The sequence below is a fragment of the Cupressus sempervirens genome, chromosome 5 (genome assembly GCF_028749045.1).
Source record: "Cupressus sempervirens isolate cs-2001-9-10 chromosome 5, ASM2874904v1, whole genome shotgun sequence".
Taxonomy (NCBI): Eukaryota; Viridiplantae; Streptophyta; class Pinopsida; order Cupressales; family Cupressaceae; genus Cupressus; species Cupressus sempervirens.
The window spans coordinates 921,065,667-921,078,012 of record NC_143122.1 but is presented as its reverse complement, the minus strand read 5'-3'; the positions used below and the strand labels follow the sequence as shown (position 1 = coordinate 921,078,012).

The following is a 12,346-nucleotide window of genomic DNA, read 5'->3' as shown; positions in this document are numbered from 1 at the left end:
ATGAAGCTATTTTTGTCAAAAATGTAGAAGTTGTGTAAAAAGTTGTAAAATGCAACATTGAGAAAGTTGCCAATAATAGAAAATGATGTAAAAAGGTATATGGTTGGTCTTGGAGGTAGTTAGGAAGGTTTATAACTATCAAATGAATATAAAAACCATTGTATGGTTGAACCAAATCAAATTGGAGAAGAGGAAATACTTTGATACATTTTTGGTGCATTTTCTTGTTGTGGATTTGATTGGTTTTTTAAAGTTTTAGAGTAGTTTCTAGGCCTTGTACGGAATGTACAGATTGGAAATCATGTAATATAGTAATGGATATATAGTATGATGAATCCTTCTTCTCATGCTTTTGGTTTGGTTCAATTTTATGAAGAAATGAATAAGTTATGGGTATTTTGGTGAAAGTGGATGTTTGCAGATTTGAGATTCGCTGAATATAGTCATGTTGCAGCGTGTGGTGCGGACATATTTTGGAGACTAAAGATCTATAATCATATTCATTGGAAAGATATGTGAACTACCTTTCATTTTCAACTGGTTTGAATCATTTTTATATAGATTTGGGAAAGTTGTGAAGATTTGAGTGAAAACTAGTTTTTAAATGCCTTCAATGGTGTTGCAGAAAAAGATTTGATATTATACAATGATTTATGAACGATAAAAGAAAATAACTTATATATTTGGAAACTAAACTTAGAAATGGATACTACAGAATTGGTTTGGTATTATTTAAATTTATTTTGAGAAAGTTATTTGATTCCCTAGGAAGGGTTAATGGTTTGGCTCCTGATTTATGACAGAAAATATGGGGTCTTGGTTCAGAGTATATAATTTATAATCTGCTTATTGGATTGGTCTCAACTTTGGTTATGGTTTAGAATTACTAATTTGGAACAATTCCTCCAAAGGGGTTTTCAAGAAGATATTTAGAACTGAAGTTATGAACAATGCAATCAGACATAGCAATCTGATTGTGTGAGTGAAGATGTTGTCTTTATTGGTGCATAATGTCAGGGTTCTTTGTTGTAATCTTTGAGATGTTCTTGATTCCTTGAGGGTGTACCAGCCTATTGTGAATCCCTTGAGTTGAACTAAAATTCCTTGAAGATAAATATAGAGGGCTCTGCATCAAATTGGTATCAGAGCACAGGAAAAGGTCTGGGAAGAATATCTAGGATTTGGTAGGTTGAAGGTCCCTTGTTTTGCTTGGAGTAGAACTATCCTCCGAGAGTGTTCCAAGGTGGTGGTTGGATATCTAAAGAACCCTAGATTGGCTTGAGAAGATGGTTTTGACAAGGAGTGAAAGAGAACTGATTAAGGCATTAAAGGAGTACTTGTATGGCGATAAGAAGGAGAGATAAGAAAGAGAAAGAAAGAAGAAGGAAGAAGAAGCAAGAAAGAAAGAAATAGAATGGATGAGACAAGAGAAGTTGAGAAGCCTAAGAATGGTTTTGGAAGAACAAGAAGAAAAAAGTTACAGGAATCTTAAAGAAGAGTTAGATAAGAGTATTGCAAAGTGGGAGAGGATAGCATTGCTTTTGGAGCAAACAGTAGATGAAGATGAATTTTTTGATGAAGACAAGGATCAAGAAGTGGTACACATTCCATTGGAAGGGCACGGACAGTAGATGAATGCTGGTGTAGAGAGTGAGAGTGAGAGTGAACAGCAAGAGGTTGTTGTTGAACCTTGTGAGGAAAAGGTTCTTGCAGATGAAGGAGAGTTGGTGACAGGTATGGTTGAAGAAATTATTTTCTTGGATGATGGAGATGTTGACACAAATGATCAGGAAGGAAAAGATGTAGCGCAAAGATCAAATGCTGAAGAGAAGACTACTAATGATAGGAATGAAGTATTTGTTGATGAATGTGATGCTCTAGAGATTTACAAACAGGAAAAAGATCAGATTGTGGATTGGTATTTTTATGTAGGTGATATGAGGTTGTTAAATATATTTCTTCCAAGATTCAATGAAGATACCATAAAGCATATTTATTCTATAGTTTGGAATCAGCATGTTGTGTGGAGCGACATCAGTTCAGTTTTTCTTATGGTGACAACATTGCCTTCATACAATTGGAGAACTCGGAAGAAGATTAGAACAATTCAACGGGACTTGAATTTTTCTATCCCTGGGAGTATGATGCAAGGGCCTCCAGCAATAGGAAAAAATTCAAAGATTATGGTTATTTTATTGTAATATGGCTCGGTTAGCCATTCTTGTGTCTAGAATGATGTAATAGGGTTAGGGTAGTAGTCTAAGATATAATAAATAAAGAGTTTTATATAATCATGAAGTTAACAACTTCATTATTAGTCAATTCAGTTGGCATAAGGGAAGCTAGCAATCAGTTTTGAGTTAGCTATTAGGTTGGAGTATTTTAAAAGCTCTTGATCTATGAAATGAAGAGGCCGATAAGAATAGAGTAGCGTAGGATGGAATGCGAATCAGAGGGGGAAAGAATGTAAAGGAGAACAAAACAATGAATGAAAGGATGCGATTCTCTGTTTATATCTTTCGGTTCTTCCTTGTTTCATTTGTTTTGCCTATATTTCAATTATTATTCAATAGTCAAGTAATTGATGAAATGTTTGAAATTGGTATTACTTTTGATTCAAAGATCTGGAGCCATAAACTTGTGATAGTCATCAAACGGGTGAGATGAAATTGTAGAATATAACCTTCAGTTGAGATTGTTTATGAAGTTATTAGTGTTGATTATTGGAATATGGAACAAGACAGAAATCTCTGGTCATTACTTAGAAAATGAAGTAAGAAAAAATAATATACAGATGTGAATGAATACTAGCGATGTTCTTTGGATCAATTACCATGTTTGGTTTGTGAGAATTGATAAGAGAACAGTTTGTTAAGTTAGATTGGGCTATTTCACCCTTCTATTGAGCTCTCTACATCAGATTGGTATCAGAGCTTGAAGATCTTGAGTGTGTGGGTAGAGCACCGAGGGAGGCAATCCACACCAGGACCTTGAAGAATTGGTATTTTTTTTGTTGATGGGTTTTGGTTGTAGGTGCTTATCCATCTTGCTGCATATGAAGGTTGGAATGTATGGGTAGACAAGAGAAGGTCTATCATAACCATTCACCAATGGAGATAAAGCTAGGTAGAAGGTGCATGGCACAAAGAAGGTGAGACATCTTCCAAGATCTATTATTGGGTAAGATGAATGGTCAAGGGCCAAGGATTGGTCTAGTTGATTGCCAAGAGACTAGTGAGGGAAAGAGGAGGACTCCTAGGTGAGGCATAGGGGAGAGTTTGAAGTAGCAATGGTAAAGATGGATCTCTTACTGATAAGGCACCGTGGAAGTTGCAGCCATTAATGCTCCACTAAAAGGAGTATTTGAGAAGATAATTTTGAGGAAAGTCATGTGTCCTTAAGGAAAAAGATGATGGTATTAAAGGCATGAAGAGGAAAAGTCAAATGAAGGTGACGATGAAGATTTTTGTCATTATTGTTGTTTTTCTTTTGCAGGTTATGGCACACCATTCCAAGAGACTTGGAAACTTTTCAAGTTTGGGAGTATGGTGCAGGAGCACATTAAATACAAGAACATGAGAAAGTTAAGATTCATTATTTGTGATATTAAATACATTTGAGTCATTTATATTGTATTTGGGTCAAGTTGTAAAGGCTATGAAGCCATTTTTGTCAAAAATGTAAAAGTTGCATAAAAAGTTGTAAAATGCAACATTGAGAAAGTTACTAATAATAGAAAATGATGTAAAAAGGTATATGGTTGGTCTTGGGGGTAGTTAAGACGGTTTATAACTGTCAAATGGATATAAAACCTATTGTATGGTCGAACCAAATCAAATTTGGAGAAGAGGAAATACTTTGATACATTTTTGGTGCATTTTATTGTTGTGGTTTTGATTGGTTTTTTTAAGTTTTAAAGTAGTTTTCAGGCCTTGTACAGCCATGTACAGCCTGAAAACCATGTAATATAGTAATGGATATATAGTATGATGAATCCTTCTTCTCATGCTTTTGGTTTGGTTCAATTTTATGAAGAAATGAATAAGTTATGGGTATTTTGGTGAAAGTGGATGTTTGCAGATTTGAGATTCGCTGAATATAGTCATGTAGCAGCATGTGGTGTGGACATATTTTGGAGACTCGGGATCTCTAATGATATTCATTGGAAAGATATGTGAACTACCTTTCATTTCCAACTGGTTTGAATCATTTTCATTTAGATTTGCGAAAGTTATGAAGATTTGAGTGAAAACTGGTTTTTAAATGCCTTCAATGGTATTGCAGAAAAAGATTTGATATTATACAATGATTTATGAATGAGAAAAGAAGATAACTTATATATTTGGAAACTAGACTTAGAAATGGATACTGCAGAATTGGTTTGGTATTATTTAAATTTATTTTGAGAAAGTTATTTGATTCCCTAGGAAGGGTTAATGGTTTGGCTCCTGATTTATGACAAAAAATATGGGTCTCGGTTCAGAGTATATAATTTATAATTTGCTTATTGGATTGGTCTCAGCTTTGGGTATGTTTTAGAATTACTAATTTGGAACAATGCAATCAGACATAGCAATCTGATTGTGTGAGTGAAGATGTTGTCTTTATTGGTGTATAATGTCAAGGTTCTTTGTTGTAATCTTTGAGATGTTCTTGTTTCCTTGAGGGTGTACCAGCCTATTGTGAATCCTTTGAGTTGAACTAAGATTCTTTAAAGATAAATACAGAAGGCTCTGCATCACCATTCCATCATGGAATGGCGGAACTCTGTGATGCTCCTCGTTCCCTCCTCTTCTCTTTGCCGCAACTCTTATTTTTATCACACATGCGGAAAACATTAGCTTTACATTCCCTCCAAGCAGGGATTTCGTCATCGAAAATGATGCCTACTTTCAAGGAGAGAAGCTCATACAACTAACCAAGAACCAAGTAACAGGGAAACTTGAAAGTAGCTTGGGCTGGGCGGTTTACAATAAAGCGGTTCCGCTTTGGGACAACACTTCTCGAGCTCTGCCGAATTTCTTTACCCATTTCCAATTCATTGTCGGCAGGGGCAATGATAATCAAAGCCATTTTGGAGACGGGCTTGCTTTCTTTATGGCGCCTTTCGAGTTGAATCAACCCTTGAACGCTACGGGAGGAGGTCCTGGATTGTTTAACGAGACAACATTTAATGGATCATTCTATCAGATGGTTTCCGTGGAATTTGATACTTACTTCAATGGCCGGGATCCAGGTGACACCCATGTGGGTGTTGACGTCAATAATATTTCCTCCAATGTAAAGGTTTGGCTGGCCAGCGTAGGACAGTCTAGTCTTGGGATAAGAATCTCAAGAATGGAGAGCAATAGGACGCGTGGGTGGATTGTGATGGAGGAGTAAAGAGGCTACGTGTGTTTCTCTATTTTAACCCAAATGCCACTAGCGTCTCTAAGCCTGATATCCCAATCTTATCTTTTGACATTGATCTGCGGGAGGCGCTTCCAGCCAACATCAAGGTTGGCCTCTCGGCTTCAACAGGTTTGTCGTCTGAGACACACACTGTGAACACCTGGGATTTCTCTTGTCAATATTCATGAAATTATCATCTGTTCCAGCTGCAAGCCCGGAAAACGGCAAGAAAAACAAGCCATTCTCGGGTTATAATAATTGCAGTAGTCTTCTGCAGCGCTTTGGCCGTCTGCGGTTTCGTATTGATCGGCTGGCGGCAATGCTTCAGAAAAACTGAAAGTGGAGGTGAAGAAAGTGAAGAGGGCGATTTGGAACTGGACCAATGGTTTTCTCAGGGACCTCGGAAATTCTCCTATCCGGAGCTCTGTACCGCAGCAGGAAATTTCAGCGAGAATGAAAAGCTTGGTCAACGAGGCTTCGGTGGAGTGTATAGGGGCGTGCTGCCTGGAACAAAGGAAGTGGTTGCTGTGAAGAAAATATCCCAAGGGTCGAGTCAAGGAAGAAAGGAGTATGTTTCTAAGGTTGCTATCATCAGCAGGCTGAGACACCGTAACCTTGTGCAGCTTTTAGAATGGTGCCATAAAAAAGGCGAGTTGCTGCTGGTCTACGAGTACCTGCCTAACGGGAGTCTGGATAATTATATCTTTGCGGAAAAGAAGGGTGCTCTGGATTGGGACAGGAGGTATAATATTGCCTGTGACTTGGCCTCTGCTCTTGTTTATCTCCACGAGGAATGGAACCAGCTTGTTGTTCATCGAGGCATCAAGGCAAGCAACGTTATGTTGGATTCCAATTTTAATGCCAAGTTAGGGGACTTTGGTTTGGCAACACTTGTGGAGCGTCATAATGAAGCTTCTCATACGACCGTGGTGGCGGGGACACTTGGGTATTTGTCGCCCGAGTGTGTAATGACAGGGAAGGCCAGTCCGGAGACGGACGTGTTCAGCTTTGGGGCAGTCACTCTAGAAATTGCCTGCGTAAGGAGACCAGTTGACCGATCTCTAAAAGAACACAGTTGTAGACTGGTATAATGGGTTTGGGATTTATACGGACGCGGAAAGACTTTATGTGCTGCGGATGAGAAACTGGGTGGAAAGTATAACGAGAAGGAAATGGAGAGGATGCTGTTCGTGGGGCTGCTGTGCTCTCACCCAGACCCTGCGTCAAAGCCCAAAATGAGGGAGGTCAGAAAGATATTGAAAGGGGAAGCTGAACTGCCATATGTTCCTCTGGGTTTGCCTGTCGCCGTGTACAGCCAGCGCCTTCGTCCTGACATCATCTCAAATTCGTCAGTTTTCACGTCTTCAATGCCATGAAATCTCGACTTCTAGAGCCCTACTTCATTAGAAGTATAAATATACAATGACACTACTTCTGAACTGTATCATAAAATTATAAATTGCTTTTTTCCTAAATAAATCAGATATAGCAACTTTTTATTCTCACTGTTATACTGGAGCGTTTCTTCAGATTTGGATATCTTTGGACAACGTCTTTAATGCTGATGTAAATTAAAAATAGGTGTTTTTTTCTGGTTAACGTAAACAAAGTACAATCCGCCTTATGCTCCTAATTAAACAAAGAGGAGATGTTTATAATTGTAACATCATATCTTTATTATTGTCGAATTCAATTTAGGAATAGATTCGTATGATCGATGTACCAAATCAAATAATTTGGATTTACAATTTCCAGTATACCTCACAATAATGGAATAGAATTGGTAGGTGGTCGTTACTTCTTTGAGGTCTTTAAAGTTAATCTTAGGACTGAGAATTGTTGGAGTGCATTGAGATAATCAAGAGCTGGTTCATGCTTTTCTTTTATTCTCTTGTGCAATTAATAGTATTCCAACAATCACATTAATTACATGGATACTTATGTTTATCATGTTTTAATGGTTAAGAATAGAAGAAAGTCACTGTTTAGATGGACATTATAGTCTTAGCTATTCTTTTAAATAAAAGAAATTCTATATATAATATACCCATGTATGCACAACCTAATTTAAGCAAAATAAAAATTTATAAATACTATTGTTGGACATATATTCAATAAATAAGTTGAAACATTGAGAGATAAGATGAAAAATAATTTATAAAAGGAAATGTTAAGTGAGAATATTCAAAAGAATTGATAAATGAAAAGTGTCAAGCGAGGATATTAAATATCCTGAATTGCCCATACAAATAAGCAAGCATTAATTGGAAATTAAGTAGTGTGATGAACTAGTGTACCAAAAAAAGTGTTATAGATGAGAGAGGCACAAGAAGAAGAACTGACATTGAGGGCTAATAGATGTTGCACTTTCAAATTTGGAATCCTCAATAAGACTATATAAGAAACAAAAACTAGAGGTGAGATCTAGAATCCAAAGAGCTTTAACTCTTAGGTGCACAAATAATAGAGCTCTACAAAATAAAAATAAAAATGAGCATCTAAATATTGAAAAAGGGAATAGAGAGAAAGAGAGGAGAGAGGAAAAATAAAGAGAGAAAGAGGAAGGTAGGAGAGAGAAATGAAGGAGGGAGAAAAAAGGAGGAGAGAGAAAGAGGAAGGGGGGAGATAAAGAGAAAGTGAAGAAAGAAAAAGAGAGGATAGAGAAAGAGAGGAGAGAAGAAGAAAAGAGAAAGGGAGGAGAGTGAAAGAGGAAGGGAGGAGAGAAAAAGAAAAAAATATGAAGGAAGCTTAAGGAGAGAGAAAGAGAGGAGAGATAAAGAGAAAATGATGAAAGGGGACAAAATGAGAGATATAGGGAAGAGCTCAAGGATGAGAGGAGAGAAACTAGAATTTTAATATATTTTAGGTTAATTCTAAGTTCAGGATTTACAATTTAGTTTATTTTTACATGATGACATTTTATTTTTTATGATTTACCTAATGTTAATGTTTTTGTTATTATTGATTTACCTAATACTTATATTTTGGTTTGCAACCTACAATTTATGTTTCTAGATTAAATACATATAGGATATGTCAAGTCAACTATCATTTGACCTATAGTTTATGTTTTCAAGTATTAATTGAACCTATAATTTATCATTTTGTTAATAGTTTTTCTTTTCTGTGTTTTATATACAAAATTTATTTTTAAAAAATAAAAATTAATATAAGAAAATTCTAAATACTTCTAATAAAAGAATTTAATGATGTACAAAAATAATAAAATAAATCTAAATTTTTAACAAAAATGAGAAAACAATGAAACAAAATAATTAAAAATAAGTAAACATACCTTGTATGTCAAAAAAACAAGCTAGAGGGGTCGGTAGGGTTCCACAAACTATGCTCGTGTTTGCTTCTAATCACTATCAAATTTTTTCTCATAGTAAAATGATCAAAAATAGGTTGAAAATTGGGTTTCAATATTTTTAGCAATTGGGTGCTTGTTTTGTTCAAAACTAGGTGCATGATTTTTAAAGGCAAGTGCTTGATTACCTCTAGAATTGGACACCCAATTTTTGAAAATGGGTCAATTTCCCAAACCTAATCGAGTCCTTAGTTTCAAAATATTGAGCCCTAGTTTCATGAGAAGTCTCATCCTATTGTGTGGAATTTTATGGGTTTGAGACTCAACTTTATACTTTTATCCACATGTCAAAACTAGAAATCAGAAACAAATATCCACTAGATTAGGCCCTTGAAAATTTTCATGATCTATCTAGTTAAAATTGGAACAACTACAAAAAATACAACTAAAGAAAAGCTTTGAAATAGAAGAGGGTTAAACATAGAACCCCTAATTAGAGAAACCTTCCAACAATCTAGTGAGCATATGACATGAATATCATGGGCTATACAAGGAGAGAAAAGAATGGCCTGAGAGAAACTAAGATCTCTCTTTTCCTCCATGAAACATAATCTACTAAGACTTAAAGCTTCACCTCACCAAAAGAGAACTTTAGAAAGTAAAAACCACCCAAAAGCAAAATAGGGTCTAGAAAGGTTCCTAAGACCAACACATAAGTAATCTCAAGATAATACTTTGGAAAATTATAACCTTCCATCCTCTAGGATGAGGAAGGGGGAAACCTTCAATAGCCAATCAAGCAAGCGATATGGGAGAATAGAGGGATCTCCATATCACATTATTGGGAGAAGCTCAAGAACCCACAACCCAAATCTAGAACCTCATCCAAACAATGAGTAGTACAGAGAAAATAAGAGTTATATGGGAAAGAGAACCCCTCCAAATCAAAATAGGGCTTTAACAAGCCTCCAAAAATGAGAGAGCTAGGATGCCACATTTTAAGAGAGGCAAGAACCCTCATCATAGGATCCCAAGAAAGATTAGGGAAACACCTACCAGAAAAGACAAACAAATTGGACCCATAAATAATACTGGTATTAGCCAAGTTAGAAAACAAGAGAACCAATCATGTCAAAAAATTCTCACTAGAAAGAACAATAAAGCCAGCAACACATGGGCTTGCATCAAAAAACCTTAAAGGAGATAGACCCTTATCACGAAGGGTCACCCAAAAAAATAGCTCCTAGTGAAAAATTAGGGCCCAAAGGTAGCAAATTTCCATAGAACATGTTGGTAAATAGATTTTTTCTTTTGAATTATAACTATTGAATGCCCAAACTTGGAACAATATCTGGTTACAAACAATTGAAAAGCCACTTGTGGATGAATGGGCTTTTCTCTGAATTGGTAGGTACAGCTCCCTATAATAGATTTGCAATGAATTATGTTCTTCTCCTAAACTAATTTGGGGTATGTTCTTGACCCGAGAATAGAAGAGGTATAACCAAGCAAGACCTAAATAGAATCTAAATCAGGCAAATAAAATTTTTGAATATCAAAACAAGTTTATGAATTCACACATCTTATGAATTTGTAAAGCTTAATCCGAATAATAGCTAGTACTAAACTAAGTAAATTTGAATTTGAATTGTGATTAATAAACTGAAAATGCTGAAGGGATTTCTCTTTGAATGAACAATAACACTACCTATCACATTCATTCATTGCTTCAAAATAGGGGAAGTGAAACTCAATTCTTTCCTCATTTCGACTCAAACAAAAGAGAAAATATAAGACTAAATCTGACAAAAACTGGAATAGGAAATAATTGATATAAAATACCATTCAATTGTCTCTAAAACAAAAAGTAATTCACACCAAAAATTTGCTGACCTTTCATTAATCTTTCAATCTCATACATATACAATTTCAAGATGACCATTACAATGGAAGTTCAAATGATTCATCTTCTCAAGATTGACAAATAGCAAAGCACGAATTTGCCTTGTTTCAATAATTACAAAAGAAAACAAAAGAAAAGGCAAAATGCAAATCACTTTGACTTCTTTCCCTTTTCTACTTTTACTCTGTAGGCCTTGGCAGCAACTATGATTGGGATGAGCTCTTCGTGTCTAGGCATGTGGATATTGGTATAGCTCAAGAACCATTTAGAATGCTCTCTAGCCAACTCCTTCATAGTATTTAATTGATTTGGCAGTTCCTCTTTGGCCACGTGTATGCATCTGCTAAGTGCCTATAGTTTAGCAACCATGTCTTGACTATGGGAAGATATATTAGACAAACTATCTAGAAATCTAGAAAAGTTCTCCTTCACTACATTGATTCCAATAAGTGCTTTTCCCTGGCTGCTAGTTTGAGAGTCTCTATGTAATCCCCTCATAATTTCAAATCCTTTGTCTTGTGCATTCTTCACCTTATCCTCTATTTCTCTAAGCCCTTTCTTTGCAGATTGGATCATCTCAATCTTAAACAGCATGCTTTGAAGCCACTTGAATAGAGGTTCATCTCACTTTGGCAAGATCTTTTCTTTAATCACTTCCTTGGCCTTCATTTGGATGACCATCTTCAGGAGGGCAATGAATCATCACACTTCACCCTTTCTCTAGCCAGAGTATTGCTATTGGATGTAATGTTATATTTTTTTCATTTCCAACCTTAAGATAACATTACCAATCTACTCAACAATAGTGGCTCCTTCTAATTTGAGCTTCTCAATCCATTCCTTACCAATCTGACCAAAATGTCTATCTTCTTGGAGTTGAGAGATGAGGGCCTGAACTTCAATAGTAGTAGGAATTTCAGTCACTGATACTCCAGAGATGGCTGCTAATGGATTGACTAGCTGTCTGATGAATTTTTTTAATTCTTCTATCTCAGCCTTCATCTTAGTCTTAGACAACTTTAGACTTTCTAGCTACCCCTCGATCACCTCATTGGTTGATTTCTATAAGCCAACTTTGGTGTCATGCCTTACTTTTCCAAGATCCACAAAGTGTAGAGTAAAATCTTTACTCATCATGTCCTCAATCTGCCCTCCTTTGTTGGGCTTGGTGATCTCTATTGTTAGGTGACCCATTTTTGGATCTTTCCCAAGTATGGAAAAGGTTTTCTACTTCTTAACTCTTGTCAATGTAGACCCAGAGCTCTAGAGTATCCTCCAACTAGGAGTCAGTACCTATCACCTTGAAGGCTATCCTGAGTGATTCTATACTAAACATCTTCCTCTTAGCTAGGGTGATTGTCGCAGTAGCTAAAGAAAAAGGATTCTTTGGATCTCGAGAGATGAGCTTAGAGGAACTCTAACCTTTATCCACTTCTAGAGTTTTCTTTACCACTTCATCTAACTTAGTAGACTCACCACTATTACTCGTTCCATCTCCTAAGTCTACTATTTGTATTTAAGAATCACTTGACTATAGAAGTGTAACACTCACTAGTAGAACATAACTATGATGAGGAGAGGGAATTGGAGTACTATGGGTAGAAGGAATTAGAGAAATATGAGGTGATGGAATTGGTGTAACATGGGGTGGTGGAATTGAGGTAGCTATGCTATCGTTTGGTTCCTCCATCTTCTTTTCCTCAATACCTGTCTGAGTTCCAATGATTGGGAGGGAGCCATCA

General features: G+C 36.2%; 1 pseudogene; it reads left to right on the top strand.

The window, feature by feature from the left end:
* Window positions 1–1,448: 1,448 nt before the first annotated feature.
* Window positions 1,449–6,767, top strand: LOC149558972 (L-type lectin-domain containing receptor kinase IX.1 pseudogene; annotated as a pseudogene).
* The last annotated feature ends 5,579 nt before the right edge of the window (window positions 6,768–12,346 follow it).